Source organism: Heptranchias perlo, chromosome X, assembly GCF_035084215.1.
Source record: "Heptranchias perlo isolate sHepPer1 chromosome X, sHepPer1.hap1, whole genome shotgun sequence".
NCBI classification, from domain to species: Eukaryota; Metazoa; Chordata; class Chondrichthyes; order Hexanchiformes; family Hexanchidae; genus Heptranchias; species Heptranchias perlo.
Window position 1 is genome coordinate 21,761,989 of NC_090370.1, and position 21,494 is coordinate 21,783,482.

General features: G+C 45.9%; 3 non-coding genes across 3 annotated transcripts; 2 read left to right on the forward strand and 1 right to left on the reverse strand.

Moving 5' to 3' along the window:
* Positions 1-1,321: 1,321 nt before the first annotated feature.
* Positions 1,322-1,416, forward strand: trnai-uau (transfer RNA isoleucine (anticodon UAU)). Its single transcript has 2 exons — positions 1,322-1,359; positions 1,381-1,416. It is a non-coding gene; the product is annotated as a tRNA-Ile (tRNA).
* Positions 1,417-7,225: 5,809 nt separating this feature from the next.
* On the forward strand, positions 7,226-7,320 carry trnai-uau (transfer RNA isoleucine (anticodon UAU)). Its single transcript has 2 exons — positions 7,226-7,263; positions 7,285-7,320. It is a non-coding gene; the product is annotated as a tRNA-Ile (tRNA).
* Positions 7,321-20,877: 13,557 nt separating this feature from the next.
* On the reverse strand, positions 20,878-20,966 carry trnar-ucg (transfer RNA arginine (anticodon UCG)). The gene is given in 2 exon segments: positions 20,878-20,913; positions 20,930-20,966. It is a non-coding gene; the product is annotated as a tRNA-Arg (tRNA).
* Positions 20,967-21,494: the final 528 nt, after the last annotated feature.

The window sequence follows — 21,494 nt, forward strand, 5'->3', positions numbered from 1 at the left end:
CAATATGCGCTTTCCACCACCAGGGGAGCTCAATCTCTTAAAGGGAGGATGTTTCTTCGAAATCTGTCAACGGTCGCTGGTACCTGTTATTAGCTGAAAATAACAGTCTACTGTCTGCACGGAGTCTGAACTGAGATGAGACATCACACATGTAAAACACAGCTGCAGGTTCCATCCTTCTGTTCACACGCTGATGAGTTATGTTAACACATTGAATAAAGGTTGTGCACAACTAAATCCCACATCCTCCAATCTGCACGCCAGTCCTCACCAATCTGTCGATCTCAGTTGGTACCAAGCCTGGAGAGTGCATGCACCAAGCTCCTCTGCTGATGCTGAGAGACCTTGTTGCAAGAGGTGGGCAGAAGGAGGGACATCCCATATTTGCAGAGGTTGGGGGTTGGGGGTGGGCAAGAGGCCCTCCAGACATATATCCAAAAGGCAGCGGGAGGCAGCGGGGGACGAAGTCATTGCCAGGCGCACAGTAGCATGGACTTCGATGCAGTGCAGGAGGAAGTTCAATGCTTTGACATTAGTGGTCAAGGTGAGTGAGGTCAACTCTCAAATGAAGTCACCTACCAATTGCACCACGCACGACATCCCCATCACTCAGATACCAACAAACTCTTTCCATCAGTATTCAACTCTTGTCACCAGAGACTTCCTCTCACCCTCACACGTTACCACTGTTGCAAGCCGCCCACCAACAACTCACAGGTCACACACACTGGCAGCTATCAGCCATCACACAGACACACGTCCCGCTTTCTTGCAGGTGAAAGTGGCGCATATCAGGAGGCAGCAAGTGGCAGCGGCATTTCGCCCGTCGAGCCTGTTCCACCATTCAATGAGATCATGGTGGAGCTGTGACCGAGCTCCATATATCCGTCTTCGCCTCATATCCCGCAATAACATTGGTTCACAGAAATCTATTAATACCAGATTTAACAATCACAAGTGAGTTAGCATCAATTACCGTCTGAAGAAGAATGTTCCAAACGTCTCATTCTTTCCTTGCAGAAGCCGAGCTTACTTGTATGCAACACACCTGGAAAAACGAAAATGTCTCATGATGTTGTGAAGATTGAAGCTGAATATGAATTTATCCCATTTCACACATTGTCATTAATGCAGAATGAAAATGCTCTTGGGCGGTCATCAAACCCCAGATTTCTGTGTGGCAGGCAAGAATTCGACCACGAAAACATCAATGCCCGAGCGGCAGTTGGCTGCATGTGTCCACTTGGAAACCTGTCTGAAAGAACATACAATCTTACAGGCCGAAATTGAGGTTGTTTGATGAAAAGCAAGCAACCATCCAGCTCTAGTGGCGCAATCGGTTAGCGCGCGGTACTTATATAACAGTATCAAGCTCGAGCAATGCCGAGGTTGTGAGTTCGAGCCTCACCTGGAGCAGGTGAACCTTTTGTATCTGAATATTTCCACCGGAGTTCAAGGTCCAGCTGGTCTGTTCCAAAAACATCTCCTTCTTCGTGTTCTCATGTGGGCACTTTGGTTCCTCTGGTCGGCCGTATTGCAATAGCAGGTGTGAGTTTCGTTGTTCACAGGCGGGAGAAGGAGCGATTGGCGACAGCATGAAATGGCAAAGGAGGCGCCACGAGACCTGAAAATCTAAAAAACCGAACACACAATTCTTCTTTTCGTGAAACAGGCATTCTTCTGTTTGAAGTGCCGTGTAGGAAAATGGGGATCGGGCGGGAAAATGGAGTCGAGGTCGAAGATCAGCCATGAATGGCGAAACAGGCTCGAGGGGCCGTCAGGCCTACTCCGGCTCCTATTTATTATGTTCTCATGTAACAGCTGACACCCTCCTGGTTGCTTGGCTGTTTGTTTTGCAATATCCCTCCCCGCCTATCCGCTTAATCCAGTTTGTTGCTCCCACTTTCAAATTCAACTTGTTTCACTTCCTGATCATGTGATAAAAATAGTGGAGTGCAGAAGGTTCATAACCCGCAGGAAGATCAACGGTGGAAGGAATGAAAGCAGCGATTTTGCTTCGACAACAATGACGAAACACTCACTTTTCCTTCATTTTTCTCTCAGAGTAAACTTTGGGGAAAGTGAAGCGAACTTGAGTGACTGTAAAATCACCAGGGGTTCTTGCTGCACAAGATGAAATTGGCGACATCGGCATCTGAGAGGCTGAAATGGTGAACATTGTTCCCGAGTTTCGGTAAGAGGCGGCACGGATTGATTTGTAGCGCTAAATGTCTCTGCATTCCACCGCCCACGTAGATAATGCTGGAAGTGTCTGCAAGGACTGGGTGGGGGTTAAAAAGTATCCAATTTACTCGAGCAAAGAAATCAGATCAGCCCAACTAAACTCCGTGTTAACCATCCAATTAACAAGCTACAGATAAATGCACCAATCCAAATATTTCCAGATAACGATGGAAGAGACTCACTTTGAAGCAGTTTAAACACTAAGCAATCTCTGTACAAACAAGGGACGGGTGGTGTGAACGGGCAATCAGTGGTCTTCCGAAATGATCATCGACAGTCCGAATGTTTCTGGTAAAAATGTTGATCAGAGAAGAACAAAGTCCTTTTCTGAGAATGCTCACCTAAAGTCAACATATTGACACACATCGTCTCTCCCGCAGTTGTTCCTCCGCTGGACGACAAGAACTTGCCAGCTGTTTTTAATTTAACAGCCTGAAACAAGGATTATGAACTCTGGACCCTCAGATCACGACTTTGCTGAGCTGATGCTTTACGGACTGAGTTATCCATGTTCACGGTTTTGTAACACTCCATCATAAAGATTCATGGTCGGTCTCTAAATTATCGCTTGTGGACGTCGAACTCGAGTGAGGGTCCGTTTGACAAAATTCTCAGTCATGTCTGAAGGAAAATCTTTGTTTGTTTTAAATCTGATGTGAGAAACATGGAGAGGTAACTCGTGAGTTTACAATTCTTCCTGTTTGTGCCAAATGTCTTGTCATTCGTTTGCACCAATTATAAAAAACACTTTACCCAGTTGCTCAAAATCTAAACTTGTCCCACACGGGAGCTGGAAAAGGTCTCTCGACCTGTCAGCGGATCAACAACTGAAAACGGAATAATTCCACCCGTTACTCAGTGACACCGGGCAACACATTAACCTTCCGAATTTTCCGAAACGGCACTTCAAACAGAAGAATGTCTGTTTCACGAAAAGAAGAATTGTGTGTTCGGTTATTTAGATTTAAGGATCTGGTGGCGCCTCCTTTGCCATTTCATGCTGTCGCCAATCGCTCCCTCTCCCGCCTATTAACAAATAAATTCACACCTGCTATTGCAATACGGCGGGCCAGAGGAACAGAAGTGCCCACATGAGAACACGAAGAAGGAGATGCTTCATGGAACAGACCAGCCGTGTCTTGAACTCGGGTGGAAGTGTTCAGAAGCAAAAGGTAAAACTGCGCCACGTGAGAGTTGAACTCACAACCTCGGGCCTGATACTGTTAAATAAGTCCCGCGCAGCTTACCAATTGCGCCACGAGAGCTGCATGCGATTGTTTTTCACATCAAACACCCTCATTTTCGTCCTGTGAGATTGTATATTCTTTCTGACAGGTTTCCAAGTGGAAACATGCAGCCAACTGCCGTTCGGCCATTGGTGTTTTCGTGGTCAAATTCTTGCCTGTCACACAGGAAGCAGAGGTTTGATTCCCGCCCAATGCAGGAGCATTTTCATTCTGCATTCATGACATCGCATGAATTGGGATAAATTCACAATCAGCTTCAATCTGCACACCATCTTGGGACATATTCTTTTCTCCACGTGTGTTGTGTTGAGGAAACCTCAGTATTTTGTCCTCTGGAGCTGAAACTTGCTTTGGAATTCAGTTAATCCTGCCTTCTGTATCGCTGAAAAAATGTGAGAAGCAAATGAGTGAATTTTCACCGTAAGTTGCGACACAGCCGTACTGGATTGGGATTTAAACCCGGAGACCTCTCGCACAAACAATCAGTGAAACCTCCGTAAGCGATAATTATACCCCAAGACCAAACAGCCGCCAGGAACAAGGCCGTGCAACTAGTGTACAATTCGCAGCCACCCACAGCCGAACAGCCAGCCTTTCAATCTCTTCTGTTCATCCAATCTCGTTTTCTATTCCGATGTTCAGCAATGTCAAGTTGAGCACCAACTATTTCAAGTCACCAATATTAGGCTCTCTTTACCACATTCGTTTTGAATGAACGACTTGTATTATCAAGTAAAACTTTGCAGAATTTACTGCTCTAAAGCGACATTGTCATCTGTCTCGGCATCCGCAGGTTATACACTGAACCAAAAATATAATAAAATTGCTACTTTTTCACTGTGAGGGGGAAGAGAGATAAATGTGGAGACATCCGCTCCGAATTCAGCTGGGATGCACTTTAGCTTTTCCTACCGTCTAAGTCTTTCTTTACCCTTCTCTGTTGGTTTTGCAGGTTCGATCAGCCTTGGTCGTTCAAGGAAGCCTGAGAGGTCCATCAGGGGAAAATACAAAGAGTCAAGAGACTGAGACAGGGAGAGATAGAGAGATTAAAGTACAGGAAAAAAGAGTGTAATTGTCAACAAATCAGCAAAATTTAAGATGGAGCTGGGAACAATTCCTTCATGTATTTTGAAATCTTGCAAGAGATCGTTGGATTCCCAACTGAAAGTGCCCGCGTTGCGGAGAATCTTTCCGAGAGTTGGAAAGACGATTATTTCGCTTGAACCCAAACACTGAACATGCCTTGGAAAAGTCGATTAAATTATAAGTCTAAAGCCTTAACCATTCAGCCATTTCTACACGGTTGTGCATCAGAATGCATACGGTTATCACAGGCGATCTGGCAGACTGCAAATTCTTTCAGACAGGTTTCCAAAGCGATATATGTAACCTGCTGCCGTTTGAACATTGAGGGTTAAGTGGGAGAAATCTCGCTTTCTTTGCAATTCAGTAGGTTTCGTTTCCCAGCCATTGTGGAAACTTTTTGCATTAAGCACCCATGAGATTGCCTGAATTGGGATCAATTCAAACTCAGATTCAATCCACACACCATTTTGAGACGTTGTCTGTGCTGCCCGGATGTTGCGTCGATGAACACTTTGCATTCTGTCCTTTGGTTCTCAAACATGCTCTGAATATAAGTCAATTCTGCCATCGGGAACGCTGACACGATGTGAGAAACCAATTGGCGATTTTTATCCAAAATTGTGACACAGAGGGGGCTCGTCTGGCATTTGAACCAAATGCTCGTCTGTCATTTGAGACTCTCCCATTTAAATCTCCATCCACGGGCTGAGTCTGAATAAATCCGTCAGCTTGTGATTCTTTGCGAGATAGCGGGAGATGTTGAGAAATGAGCTGAAGATTTCCGTGGATACATTAACAGTGCACATTCTCACATATATTAGAAAATGGACTTTCACACAAACTTTCAACAATTTTTCTTTGTTGATCACAGCCTGCTGGAGGGAGGGGCGCATTGGTACATCCGGGTTTGTTGGAAAGACTGTGCTTGTGCGGGGAGCAAAGGACCAAATGGCGGAAGGGACCTTTTTGTTCCCCGAGTCCATCACAGCCTCAGACTGACGAAAGGAAGGAGAGGTTCGTGAAAAAATGGGCGAAGAGTAGTTATTGAGCAGATTTTGTTGGTAGGAGGGTAAGTTAGCAAGGTCACTTTTCAAAGTTCTGTCACTTCCTTTGCTGCTTCCAAACCGTTTGTTTATTTAATGTTTAAATCAACAGGGCCTAAATTAAACTTGTCTCTTCTCTCCGTTAAAATTGGATGACTCGCTGTGTGTGTATGTATTGTATGTTTTAGTTTGAAGCTCGGTTTTATCATAAACCGATGGACGTCAAAACCTGCCGTGGATGGAGGACGGGTTGATTTTCTTGAAGGGGCAAATCTCACTGGGCAGGAAATAGGACCTCCAGCCGAATGCACAGAAATAACTCCGTCAGTGAATAAAAATGACAATGTTCTAAGTGCAATTTAAACCCACATCTACAGAAGAAATCGTGAACTAAACACCGCGTTTTAGATCGCTCGACGAACTGAGCCAATACTGGAGACAGCCTTCCTGACTGAAACCTGTGTGTGGGAGTTAGTCGTGTATCGGTCCCCTTCCGTGCGACGAGGCCCGGCAGGCGGCTGGCAGAAACGGCTCGGAATGGGACTCGCTTCACTCAGGCATCAGCGGCTGGTTTAGAAACCGCTCTGGCTGCTGCTCTTACTCGGCCTCCCGAACTCTGGGTACTCCGCAGAGGTCGGTCCTGATTTCACTCTTCTAGATCCGGCTCCAACTCTTTACTGTTGACGGCAGCGCGTCTGGTACCAAGTGAGTCAGAACAGTGTGCAAATCACGACCCGAGTACATCGACTCTGGAACTGGCGATTGGTTTTATATTGGGTCATTCTTTAACCTATAGGCTGTTCAAAGTTTGTGTGTCATAGTAATTATCATAATTATTTCCAGCTCCTCCTGCTCACTGGTGCTCGGTGCTTCACCCTGTGATTTACCCTCAGTCTCACCATAAACATCCTCTCGAGAGCTTGCATCTGGGCTGCTGATGGAAACGGTGAATCGGGTGCAGCAATAGACGCTTCGGAGTTACCAAGCTTACTGTCATATCCTTACTTCTTTAAATGGTGGGAGACCTTACAATTAATAACAACTCACATTTATATCGGGCCTTTAACACAATAAATTGTCCCAAGACGCTTCACAGGAGCGGAATCAGATAACATTTGACACAGATCCACAAAAGGAGATATTCGAACAGGTGAACTAAAACTTAGTGAAAAAGGTCGGTTGTAATGAGCGTCATAAAGGAGGAGAGAGACGGTTTAAATCGGGTATTCCAGAGAATTGGGCCCAGGCAGCTGAAGGCAAGACCGTTAACTCTGGAGCCTGTTTCAGCGCTCGAGGACAGAATAACGAGGTTTCGTCAACGCAACACACGTGGAGAAAAAAGAAGTCTCAAGATGTTGTGCAGATTGAAGCTGAATATGAATTTATCCCAATTCACTCGATTTCATGAATACCGAATGAAAATGTTCCTGCATTGGGCGGTAATCGAACCCCAGCTTCCTGTGAGGCAGGCGAGAATTCGACCAATGAAACACCAATGGCCGAACGGCAGTTTGCTGCATGTGTTCAATTGGAAACAGACTGGAAGAACAGACAGTCTCAACGGCCGCAAATGAGGCTGTTTGCTGCGCGACTTACCGACGTGGGGCTCCAGTAGCGCAATCGGTCAGCGCGCGGTACTTATATAACAGTATCCGGCTCGAGCAATGCCGAGGTTGTGAATTCGAGCTTCACCTGGAGCAGTTTTACTTTTTGCTTCTGAACATTTCCACCCGAGTTCAAGATTCAGCTGGTGTGTTCCATGAAGCATCTCCTTCTTCGTGTTCTCCTGTGGGCACTGAGGGTTCTCTGGCCGGCCGTATTACAATTGCAGATGTGAGTTCAATTGTTAATAGGCGGGAGAGGGGCGATTGGCGTCAAAATGAAAAGGCAAAGGAGACGGCACGAGATCTATAAATTTAATGATCCGAACACACAATTCTTCTTTTCGTGAAACAGACATTCTTCTGTTTGAAATGTCGTGTAGGAAAATTCGGAAGGTTAATGTATTGCCCGGTGTCACTGAGTAACGGGTGGAATTATTCCGCTTTCAGTTGTTGATCCTTTGACAGGTCGGGAGAACTTTTCCTGCTCCCGTGTGGGACAAGTTCAGCTTTTGAGGCATTGGGCAAAGTGTTTTTTTAATTAGTGCGAACGAATGACAGGACATTTGGCAGAAACATGGAGAATTGTAAACTCACGAGTTTCCTCTCCATGTTTCTCACATCAGGTTCAACACAAACAAGGATTCTCCTCAAAACGTTACTGAGAATTTTGCAAAATGGACCCCATATCGACGTCCTCAAGGGAAAATTCAGAGACCAACCATGAATCTGCATGGTGGAAGAATAAACATCGGGTGGCCTGGAAAGCTCAGTCTGTAGAACATCAGACTTTTTAGCAAAGTAGTGATCTGAGGGTCCAGGGTGCAAGTTCCTGCTCAGGCTATCAATTTTTGAACAGCTGGCAAGTTCTGCCTTTCCAGCGGAATAATAACTGTGGGAGAGTCGATCCCTGCGATGTTTTGTCAATATGTTGACCATTGTTGAGCATTCTCGGAAAAGGGCTTTGTTCTTCTCTGATCACTATTTTTACCAGAAACATTTGGACAGCAGAATATCAGTTGGAAAGACCACTGATTGCCCGTTTGCACAACCCGTCCCTTGTCTGTGCAGAGATTGCTTTGTGTCGAAACTGCTTCAAAGTGAGTCTCTTCCATAGTTACCTGGAAATGTTTGGATTGGTGCAGTTATCTGCAGCTTGTTAATTGGATGGTTAACAGTGAGTTTAGTTGGGCTGATCTGATTTCTTTGCTCGAATAAATTAGGAACACAGGAATCTCGGAACAGGAGTGGGCCATTCAGCCTCTTGTGCCTGCTCCGCCATTTGATAAGATCATGGCTGACATGTGATCGAACTCCATACACCTGCCTTTGGCACATATGCCTTAATACCTTTGTTTGCCAAAAAGCTCTCTCTCTCAGATTTAAATTTAGCAATTGAGCGAGCATCAATTGACTATTGCAGAAGAGAGTTCCAAACTTCTACCACCCTTTGTGTGCAGAAATGATTTCTAATCTCATTCCTCAAAGGTCTGGCTCTATTTTTTAGAATGTGCCCCCGAATCCGAGAATCCCCAACCAGCGGAAATAGTTTATCTCTATCCACCCTATTTGTTCCACTTAATATCTTATGAACTTCGATCAGATCATGCCTTAACGATCTAAACTCGAAATAATACAACCCCAATTTGTGTAATCACTCCTCGTAACTTAATCCTTGAATTCCGGGTGCCATTCCAGTAAACCTACACTGCACTCCCTCCATGGCCAATATGTCCTTCCGAATGTGAGTTGCCCAGAACTGCTCACAGTACCCCAGGTGCGGTCGAACCCGGGTTTTGTATTGCTGCAGCATAACTTCTGTCCCCATGTATTCTAGTCCTCGAGATATAAAGGCCAGCATTCCATTCGCCTTCTTGATTATTTTCTGCACCTGTTAATGACACTTCAATGATCGATGGACCTGAACCCCTAAGTCCCTTTGGACATCCACTGTTTTTAACTTTTTACCATTTAGAAAGTAATCTGTTCTATCCTTGTTTGATCCAAAGTGGATGACCTCACATTTGCCGATATTGAATTCCATTTGCCACAGTTTTGTCCATTCATTTAATCTATCAATATCCATTTGTAATTTTATGTTTTCATCTATACTGTTTACAATGCCACCACTCTTTGTGTCATCGGCAAACGCAGATATGAGACTTTCCATGCCTTTATTTAAGTCGTTAATAAATATTGTGAATAATTGAAGCCCCAAGACAGATCCCTGCGGGACTCCACAAGTCACATCCTGCCAATGTGAGTACCTACCCATTATCCCTGCTCTCTGTCGCCTTTCGCTCACCCAACTTCCTAAGCAAGTCCGTGTTTTTCCCTCGAATCCATGGGCTTCTATCTAAGCTAACAGTCTCTTATGTGGGACTTTATCAAATGCCTTCTGGAAGTCCATATAAATAACATCCATTGACAATCCCCTGTCCACTGCTTTCGTCACCTCTTCAAAAAATGCAATCAGCTTTTTCAGGCACGACCGACATTTCACAAATCCATGCTGGCCCTCTTTGATTAACTGAAAATTCTCGAGGTGTTCAGTCACCCCATACATAAGTCTAGACTCCAGCATTTTCCTCACAACAGATGTTAGGCCAACTGGTCGACTATTCCCTGGTTTCCCGTTCTCTCCTTTCTTAAAAAGCGCAGTGACATGTGCAATTTTCCAAAGGTAGATGGACAGTTCCTGAATCTAGAGAACTTTGAAAGATTATAGTTAGGGCATCTGCGATGTGCTCACCTCCTTCCATTAATACCCTGGGATGGAAACCACCTGGTCCTGGGGATTTGTCACTCTTCAGTGTTGTTATTTTCTTCATTACTGTTATTTTACTTATATTAATTTTATTGAGTCCCTGTCCCCGATTCAATATTAGTTTTCTTGGGATTTCCAGGATGCTATCCTCTATTTCCACTGTAAATACTGACGCAAAGTAATTATTCAACACGTCCGCATTTTCCCATTGTCAATGATCTTATCCCCACTTTCAGTTTTTAAGGGGCCAACACTGCTCCTGACCACCGTCTTTTTCCGAATATAACTGTAAAAGTTCTTCGTATTGGTTTTGATATCCCTTGCAAGTTTCTTTTCATACTCTCTTTTTGTCGCTCTTACTATCTGTTTTGTGAACTTTTGTAGATCTTTGCATCTTTCCCATTCGCCAGGAACTGTGCCATTTTATGCTTTTTTGTATGCCCTTTCCTTATGTCTCATACTGTCCCTTACCTCTTCAGTTGTCCATGGCTGGTTTGTTTTGGCAAGTAGAGTTGTTGCCCCTCAGGAGAATAAACTGATTGTGTATCACGTTAAATGTTTCTTTAAACATTTCCCACTGATCATCAGTCGTTTTACCCATTAACAGATTTGCCCAGTTTACTGTGGACAGTCTCTGTCTCATCACATTGAAGTCGGCCTTACCCAAATGTAGAATCTTATCAGGTGACTCACTTTTTTCCCTTTCAAATATTACCTTGAACTCGATCCTGTTATGATCGCTTTTGGATAGATGTTCACGCACAGTCAAGCTGTTAACTCAATCTGGTTCATTTCTCATTACAAAATCTAGTATGGCTTGCCCCCTTGTTGCCTCTCGGACATACTGCTGTAGAAAACTATCCCGGACACACTCAATAAATTCACTACCTTTCTGACAGTTGCTGGTCTGCTTTTACCAATCTATGTGAGGGTTAAAATCCACCATTAAGACCACTATGCCTTTGTTAAACGCTTGTCTAATCTCTGCATTTATACAATCTAGCACTTCAGAGCTGCTGCCAGGGGTCCGATACACAACTCCCACTGTAGTCTTAGATCCTTGCCTATTTCTCAATTAAACCCATAAGGTCTCTTTTGGCTGTATACCCCTCGTTATATCCTCCTTTATCATTAAAGTGATTTCATCTTTAATCACTATGGCTTACTCCTCCACCTCCTCCATTTTCCCTACCTCGCCTGTAGACCTTACAAGCTGTAAAATTTAGTTCCCAATCCTGACCATCCTGCAGCCATATCTCAGTAATAGCTATCATGTCATACCCTCCAATTTGAATTTGTGCCTGTAGTTCATTTAATTTGTTCCTTATACTCCGTGCGTTCGTATATAACACTCTTAGTTGGCCCACACCCTCGCCTGACCTTCAGCTTTGATGCTTGGTTAATCGCTTTACACCTTCTAGTTTTCACTTTATCTGTAGTGTCTAAAATACACTTTATTTCTTCTGCTCCACGCTTTTCCCTTTCACTTGTTCTTGAACAACTATTTGTACTTTTTTTAATGTAAATTTCCCCTGGGTCCTCCCCTCTCTTGCTTCTCTCAACTTTACTCTCTTCTGCCTCCCCGCTCAGGTTCCCATCCCCCAGCCACTCTAGTTTAAACCCTCGCCAACAGCAGTAGCAACTCCCCCTCAAGACGATTCGTCCTGGGTCTGTTGAGGGGGAACCCGTCCGGCTTGTACAGTTCCCACCTTCCCCAGAATCAGTCCCAATTCCTCAGGAATCTAAATCCCTCTCTCCTGAACCAACCCTCCAGCCACGCATTCACCTGATCTATTCTCCCATTCCTGTACTCACTAACACGTGGCACTGGGGGTAATCCTGAGATTACTACCCTTGAGGTCCTGCTTTTTAATTTATTTCCTAACTCCTCATATTCAGCTGCAGGACCTCATCCCTTTTTTTTTACCTGTGTCGTTGTTACCGATATGGACCACGATCTCTGGCTGTTCACACTCGCCCTTAAGAATGTCCTGCATCCGTTCAGTGACATCCATGACCCTGGCACCAGGGACGCAACATACCATCCTGGAATCACGTTTGCGGCCGCAGAAACGCATGACTGCTCCCCTAACTATCGAATCCCCGATCACGATTGCTTTCTTGACCTTTCTCCTCCCCCCCCGCCCTTTACTGCTGAGTCACCCATGATGCTTTGGACTTGGCTCTGTCTGCAATCCCCAGAGGAACCCTTTCCCCCACCAGTACCCAGATCTGAACACTGGTTGAAGATTGAGATGCCCTCAGGGGACTCCTGCACGAGCTGCCTGGTCGTCCTTTTCTGTCTGGCGGTCACCCAGTCCCTCTCTGCCTGCACTCTCTTAATCTGCGAGGTGACCACTTCCTGAAACGTGCTGTGCACGAAATTCTCAGCCTCGCGGATGCACTGCAGTGACGTCAGCTGCTGCTCAAGGTCCGAAACCCGGAGCTCGAGCTCCACCAGCTGACGACACTTCCTGCACATGTGCTTGTCCAGGACACGGGAAGCGTCCTGGAGTTCCCACATGGCACAGGTCGTGCATTCGACAGGTTTGAGCTGCCCTGCCATGCCTTAATTTATTAGATTAACTTAAACAAAGCAAAAACAAATTAAGCCTTAAATCCGGCTTTTTTTGGTTATATTACTCTAGTTAAGTAGTTTAAGCTTTAATTTTAATGAGCTTCCAGGAGTTTTACACTTCAAGCTTTTCATTCAACTTTTGCCCAATTCCCAAAATCAGAGAAAAAAACGAAGACTCACCAGCCATTCACCGACCTGCTGTCCTGACGTCACTCCTTGTTTTTTTTCACCGATTGCCTCTGTGCCGCTCCGAGTGCGGGTCGGCCTTCGAGTCTGGGCCTTGAGCAGTCTCCGAGTCCTGCGCTCTCTCCCAGGTCTGTTTGAAGTGATGTGTCGGAAAATTCGGATTACTTTGCTCGAATAAATTAGATACTTTTTAACCCCCTCCCACTCCATGCAGACACTTCCAGCATCATCAACATGGGCGGTGCAATGCAGAGACATTCAGCGCTCCAAATCAATCCGTGCTGCCTCTTCCCGACACTCTGGAACAATGTGAACCTTTTCAGCCTCTCAGATGCCGATGTTTCCAATTTCATCTTGTGCAGCCAGAACCCCTGGTGATTTTACAGTCACTGAAGTTCGCTTCACTTTCCCCAAAGTTTGCTCCAAGAGAGATCAACGAAAAATAAAGGAAAAGTGAGCGTTTCTTCATTGGTGGCGAAACAAAATCGCTGCTTTCATTCCTTCCACCGCTGGTCTTCCTGCGGGCGATGAACCTCTGCACTCCGCTATTTTTATCACATGACCAGGGACTGGAAACGAGTTGAATGTGAAAGTGGGAGCAACAAACTGGATCAAGCGGATAGGTGGGGCGGGATATTGGAAAACAAACAGCGAAGCCACGAGGAGCAGGTCAGCTGTTACAAAAAACCCCAACGAAATAGGAGCAGGAGGAGGCCTTACGGGCCCTCGAGCCTGCTCCGCCATTCAATAAGATCATGGCTGATCTTCGACCTCAACTCTGTTTTCCGCCCGATCCCCATATTATTTACACGACATTTCAAACAGAAGAATGCCTTTTTCACGAAAAGAAGAATTGTCTGTTCAGTTCTTCAGTTTTAAAGATCTCGGGCCGCCTCCTTTGCCATTTCATGCTGTCGCAAATCGCCCCTCTCTCCCGCCTAATAACAACTAAACTCACACCTGCTATTTCAATACGATCGGCCAGAGGACCCAAAGTGCCCACATGAGAACAGGAAGAAGGAGAAGCTTAATGGAACAGACCAGCTGTGCCTTGAACTCCGGTGGAAATATTCAGAAGCAAAAGGTTAAAATGCTCCAGGGGAGGATCGAACGCAACACTTCGGCATTCCTCGAGCCTGATACTATTATATAATACCGCGTGCTGATCGATTACGCTGCGAAAGCTGCGTGGTATTAATACTCTCATTAAACAGCCTCATTTTCGCCCTCGAAGGTTGCATGTTTTTTTCAGACAGGTTTCCAAGTGAACACATGCAGCCAATCGCCGTTCGGCTATTGGTGTTTTCGTGGTCGAATTCTTGCCTGCCACACGGGAAGCGGGAGTTCATTGCCGCCAAATGCAGGAGCATTTTCTGCATTCATGACATCGAGTGAATTGGGATAAATTCATATTTAGCTTCAATCTGCAAAACATCTTGAGACTTTTTCTTTTCTCCAGGTGTGTTGCGTTCACTTAACCTCGGCTTCTATACGCAAAGGGTGGGAGACGTTTGAAACGCACTTCTGTAGATGGTATTTAATGGTAGCTCACTTGTGAATGTTAAATCTGAGATTGATAGATTTCTGTGAACCAAGGGTATTAAGGGATATTGGGCTAAGCCGGGTATATGGAGTTAGGTCACAGGTCCATATGTAAATGCCACTGCCACTTGCTGCCTCCTGATATGCGCCACCTTCACCTGCAAGAAAGCGGGACGTGTGTCTGGGTGATGTGCCTGTCATTGTTAAATAGCTGCCAGTGTGTGTGGCCTATGAGTTGTGGGTGGGCGGCTTGCAACAGTGGTAATGTGTAAGAGTGAGAGGAAGCGTCTGGTTACAAGAGTTGAGTACTGATGGAAAGAGTTTGTTGGTATGTGGGGAATGGGGGTGTATTGCATGGTGCAGTTGGTAGGAGATGCCACTTGTGAGTTGTCCTCACTCAACTTGACCGCTCATGTCAAAGCAATGAACTTCTCCCTGCACTGCGTCCATGTTCATGATGATGTGCGCCTGGCATTGACTACATCCCCCGCTGCTCCCACTGCCTTTTGGATATATGTCTGGAGGACCTCTTTCCCGGACCCACCCCTGCGGATACATCATGCTCCTCCTTCTGTTCAACTCCTGCACCACAGTCTCTCAGCATCAGCAGAGAACCTTGGTGCATGCAACCTCCAGGCCATTTTAACAACTCAGATCTGCAGATTGGTGAGGTCTGGCGTGCAGATTGGAGGATGTGGGATTTAGTCGTGTATAACTTTTATACAATGTTTTAACATAACGCATCAGTGTGCAAACATAGGGATGGAACCTGCATCTGTGTTTTACGTGTGCAATGTCTGATCTCCGTTCAGACTCCGTTTGGACAGTCGGCTTTTATTTTAAGCAAATAACAGGTACCAGCTGCCTTTCAGCGATTTCCAAGAAACATCCTCCCTTTAAGAGATTGAGCTCCCCCGGGCGGTGGAAAGTGTGAATTGTAATGATTCTCCCTGCAAGGCCGGAATGGAACACTGAATGCAGGTGAGTCATCGGGCCAGCCGGAGCTTGCGTCCTGCGTGCCCAAGGGTCATTGGGCGCGGAGTAACAGAGCATCACGCGACCTGCGCCCAAAAACGGCACTGATCCAATTCGTCCCCCAATGTGCGCCAGTCGACAGGATTCGGATAAGGTACCTGGCACATGGGGCCACAGGAAGAAATATTGCATTTATATTGCGCTCTTCACCAACTCGGACGTCCCAATGCGCTTTACAGACAACGAACCACTCTTTGAAGTGTAGTCACTGCTGATATGTAGAAAACGAGGCAGCCAATTTAAACACACAGCAAGATCCCAAACACAGCGATGTGACAATGACCAGATAATGTGTTATAGTGATGTTACTGGAGCGATAAATATTGATCAGGTTAACAGGGAGAACTATTTACCCTTCAAGGTGAAAACAAGGTGATTGTATCAGTTCGAGTTTGGACCTTTGTAATGTTTTTATTTCCTCATTTCTATCTTCTTCAGATTCCAACTGTTCAGAAAACTGACAACTGAACTCTCAATGAATTTTCGATAAATCTGTCACTCAAAATAAACAATGTTCGAAATAAAGAAATAAACCGGATTGAGACGGTTCACTTCACTTCACTGAAACGTCGAATTCCGGTTAAACCGGCGCGCGGAGTCACAGCAGCTCATCGCTGATCTGCACCTCAACTCCATTTAGCGAAATAGAAACTGGAAAATTCATGTTTCGAGACGAGTTTACTAATTTCCTGAAAAATGAATATCACGAAACCAGCAAAATATTCCCTGCCCTGATGAAACACACAGCAAGGGAATGTGTCGAATACCTCGCAAGAAACCCGCGAATTTATTTTTACACGGATAGAATACCGTGCTCGATATTAACATTTACACTGAGCGCCAGGTCTGGATCTGACCCGTTTACCCCGTGGTGCGGGACCCCGTCCAAGTTTATATTTACCAAAAAAAGAAAATCAGTCAATAATATATCTCACCCAGCAGAATTGGAGATTGTTCGTATTTTACAAGACAGGATGAGGCCACTCGGCCCGTCTTGCTTGGATAGTAAATTCTGTTCGCATTCTCCGCTTGGTGTTGTTCTGCTTACATATTTTAGTTTACCGATCTGTCTTTTGTTGTATTTCCCCTCACTCTGCAAGAGAGAAAACAATAAATGAAGAACATCAACAATGTGGATGGAAGAGAATGATCCAAGCAGAGTCTTAACCATCCAGGGTTTAAGGTCATTTGGTGAACTAGTTTATTGTTGGCGGCGTGGCCTCATGGATAAGGCGTCTGATTTCGTTATTCATCGCGTGGTTATCAGACGATTGCAGGTTCGAGTCCTGCCGCGGTCATTTTACTCGTTGGGTGCAAATGTGTCCGACGTGCGCCCAAACTGTTTTGCACCCGACCGTTTCTCACAGTCGGATGGAACGGAAATTCGTAAATTGCTTTGCTTTCAGAAATTGACTCCACATTTTCAACATTGTCGATCTGGGTGAACGGGCAGGACATAGTGTAAAAGTGACTTTATTTCTACTGTTTGGATTCAGAAATGTGCTCTGTCGGTTTGGGTCCGAATACCATCCGTGCTGTTATTGTTTTGAACTTTTGTTGCGGCGCAACGTAAGTTTTGTGCAATCAAAATGGGCTTGAAAGCTACTAATACCAATCCGACACCGGTGTTTTAAGTCTGTATCCCTGGATTGTTCATATTTTGTTGAAATGGAGAGGGACAACTTGCCTCATCAAGTAAGTCTTTCTGAAATTTAAATGCTCTGACGCAACATTGCCGTTTGTGTGAGAATAGATACACCAGGTAGACTCGCGCTAATACACATTTCCTAATGTAAAACACACACACATTAAACTATTGTGCAGTATTTGTCGGAGGTCACCCACAGGAGGAGGTCAGGGCCTGGTGTATCACAGACATTACTCACCAACATTTTGTGGGAAGAGATGAGAAATGTAATAGGATAAGACCAGATAGTCTGGAGAGAGTGTGGGAATACAACAGGATGAATAGAGCGAGATATAAGATGTACTGACAGGGGGTAAGGAAGAGAAGATCATGACTGATACCCATTGTTTACCATTCAGAGACCGATGATCAAAAGATAGATGTCGTTGCGCAGTAACATTGAGGGAGAAGGCGCAACAAAATCGCTTGGAAAATGTATCAATACCATAACGTTAGGAAATAATTAAAGTCACGTGGGCGCCGTGGCTCAGTGGTTGAAGCACCTGCCTTGTAAATAAAGGGTCTTGGATTCACATCCCAGCAGTGCCTTTCACCAAAGTTCTCCACTTTAACATTTGGAAACTTGTGGCAGAGTTGTCCCGTCGCTTGATAAACCACCAGCCGAACACAACCATTCTCACAGAATCACAGCTTTCAGCTGATGCCCCAGACTCTTCCATCACCAGCACTGGGTGGATCCTGTCCCACAGACAAAACAGGGATGGTGGTACAGTCATATACTCCGAGGAGGGAGAGGCCCTGCGCGTTCTCAACACAGACTCTGGACCCCAACATGGCATCGGCCCGAAGGTGGGGGAGAGGTAGAGGACGATAGCCGATCTCTGGGAGAGGGGATGGTGGAGTCTGGATCGTCTGTGTGGGAGGTTGGCGGATGAGGGCATCGACCGTCTGTGGGGGAGGAGCGTCTGTGTCAGAGGTAAGCGGCGGGGGGCGAGTCTGGATTGTCTGAGAGAGCCAGGGTAAACGATGGGTGGGGCGGAGGGCCGTGAGACCGGGCCAGTGTCTTAAAGGGGGGAATCAGACCGCCGGCCCTCCGTGTATCACTGCGTTTCGTGTCCCTCCCTCCTCTATGTATCTCTGTGATTCTGTCCCTCCCCCGACCCGTATCTCACTTGCTGCAACATTCACCGATCGATAATGGCGCACGCCGTGAATGCATCATTGTGGCTCGAGGTCCCATCAATTGCAGGACTATAATGATCGTGAAATAATTCTCATCTGTCAAAAGTTTAGACCTTGTTCCACTGCGGGTACCAAAAGCCTTCGCTCTGTTCACTGATCCCAGTTAAATGAGGCCCTGTCGGTGGATGTTAGAGATTCCCCAGCGCTGATGAAAGAAGCGCAGGGAATTCTCCCGCTCTCTTGTCCAACATTCCTGACTCAGTAACACGAACACCAAAGAGCGCACTGAAGGGTCCAAGTTTAAGGGATTGAAACTCAAAGCCCTCACGGCGTTCCACAGTCACCCATCGACCGTCGGAACTCACACTTCGATGGGATCCACTGTCCGATCATTGAGGAACACGTCCCTCCTCCGCTTGGCTCCGTCCTTTATGGGAATGGGAATTGGAAGGTTTCACCGACTTATGAATTGTCCCTGGAACAGAATGAACAGCATTCCCTGTGTCTCGGGGTTTCAGTGACGGATTCTTGTCTGTCTGTCACAGGGCTGATCAGAACTCGATTCCTGATCCAAACAGTGTATCGTCTTTGAGAGAAACCGAGAGAGAACAGGAACAGAGAAGGAAACAAACTGCGGACTGGATTCCAATTGCGCTCCCGCGGTTATTGTTAACTAAAGGCACCGTGGAATTGGATCAACAGGCAGATTGTTGGGGATTTAAATGTTCGAGATTTAAACCCAGGCTTTCTCCCATGTTCTTTTTTTTTATTCGTTCACGGGATGTGGGCGTCGCTGGCGAGGCCAGCATTTATTGCCCATCCCTAATTGCACTCGAGAAGGTGGTGGTGAGCCGCCTTCTTGAACCGCTGCAGTCCGTGTGGTGACGGTTCTCCCACAGTGCTGTTAGGAAGGGAGTTCCAGGATTTTGACTCAGCGACAATGAAGGAACGGCGATATATTTCCAAGTCGGGATGGTGTGTGACTTGGAGGGGAACGTGCAGGTGGTGTTGTTCCCATGTGCCTGCTGCTCTTGTCCTTCTAGGTGGTAGAGGTCGCGAGTTTGGGAGGTGCTGTCGAAGAAGCCTTGGCGAGTTGCTGCAGTGCATCCTGTGGATGGTACACACTGCAGCCACAGTGCGCCGGTGGTGAAGGGAGTGAATGTTTAGTGTGGTGGATGGGGTGCCAATCAAGCGGGCTGCTTTATCTTGGATGGTGTCGAGCTTCTTGAGTGTTGTTGGAGCTGCACTCATCCAAGCAAGTGGAGAGTATTCCATCACACTCCTGACTTGTGCCTTGTAGATGGTGGAAAGGCTTTGGGGAGTCAGGAGGTGAGTTACTCGCCGCAGAATACCCAGCCTCTGAACTGCTCTTGTAGCCACAGTATTTATATGGCTGGTCCAATTAAGTTTCTGGTCAATGGTGACCCCCAGGATGTTGATGGTGGGGGATTCGGTGATGGTAATGCCATTGAATGACAGGGGGAGGTGGTTAGACTGTCTCTTGTTGGAGATGGTCATTGCCTGGCACTTATCTGGCGCGAATGTTACTTGCCACTTATGAGCCCAAGCCTGGATGTTGTCCAGGTCTTGCTGCATGCGGGCTCGGACTGCTTCATTATCTGAGGGGTTGCGAATGGAACTGAACACTGTGCAGTCATCAGCGAACATCCCCATTTCTGACCTTATGATGGAGGGAAGGTCATTGATGAAGCAGTTGAAGATGGTTGGGCCTAGGACACTACCTTGAGGAACTCCTGCAGCAATGCCCTGGTGCTGAGATGATTGGCCTCCAACAACCACTACCATCTTCCTTTGTGCTAGGTATGACTCCAAATACAGTTCCCAAATACTGATCGAATAATCGGGAGATGGTAAAATGCAGGAGATGCAGGAGGGACCGAAGTCCTTCAATCTCGGCAGCAGTTACTGGGAACCGAGCCATGGGTGGGATTCTAGTTCAAAACGGGAGACTGTAAACAATGAGACAGATCCTGGGCTCAAATCTGGAAGGGAGCTCCCTCCAGATTTAATTTTTCTTGATGAAGAGCGGGTGGAGGAATTAAATTTAACAGAAAAAATGTACAGACTTGGTGTAAATCTAATAACTGGACAGGTTCAAGATTGTTAAAAAGTTTTGAAATTAGATTTCTTCCTGATGGTTAATGTTAACCCTTGATGTTCCACCTCCCTTATCATTTGCTGTTCCCGTTAATCTTTCATTCGCTGTAAACCCCAGAGGCAGCAAGGAAGGACAGAAAGATCTCTCTCCGATCCGTCCTCTCGACTCGACCTTTATCCCATTACCGCAGCTGAACAATTCCAATTATCCGTCTATATTTAAACAAAATATAAACAATCTAGGGACACAGCCTTAAAACTGCGGTGTCGGATTGATAATAATGGCATTCAACCCCATTTGATTGCACAAAATTTAAGTTGGGCCGCAACAAATGTTCAATACAATAACGACACGGATGGGGTTCGGGCCAATACATACAGAGCACAATGCATTCGCGGACCATTTCTGAATCCAAACAGCAGAAATAAAGTCACTTTTACACGATGTCCTGCCCGTGCACCCAGATCGACAATATTGAAAATGTCGAGTCAACTTCTGCAAGCAAAGGGATTTACGGATTCCCGTTCCATCAGGTCAGTTCCTGCAAGAAACGGTCCGGTGCGAAACAGTTGCGGCGCACATTGGAACAAGTGTAAAAACGACCGCGGCAGGATTCGAACCTGCAATCTTCTGATAACATCACGATCAACACCGAAGTCAGACGCCTTATCCATTAGGCCACGCAGCCACTATGGTAGCTATTCAGCAAAAGATCTTAAACCGGGGCAGGAGTGGTTAAGACTCTGCTTGTCTCTTTCTCTTCCTTTCACTTTGTTGATGTTGTCCATTTATTGTTTTCTCTCTTGCAGCAAGTTGGCTCTGCTGTTTCCGAATTATCAGGATACGACAACTGAACTTCCACTGGGTCTCCAAGAAACCTACAATCAGAATAAACAAATCTTTGATCAAAATGTTTTGCCTCCAAAGCGAATCTCTTTCGCACTCAGTCTGCAAAATAGACACTGGGGAAATAAAATAAAAGACAAATCGGTAAACTAAAAATGTACACGGAGAACAACACCGAGCGGAGACTGTGAACAGAATTTACTATCCAAGCCCGACGGGCCGAGTGGCCTCATCCTGTCCTGTAAAATACGAACAATCCCCAATTCTGCTGGGTGAGATTATTATTTTCTGATTTTCTTTTTTTGGTAAATATAAGAGCGGACGGGGTCCCGCACCACGGGGAAAACGGGTCAGATCCAGACCTGGCGCT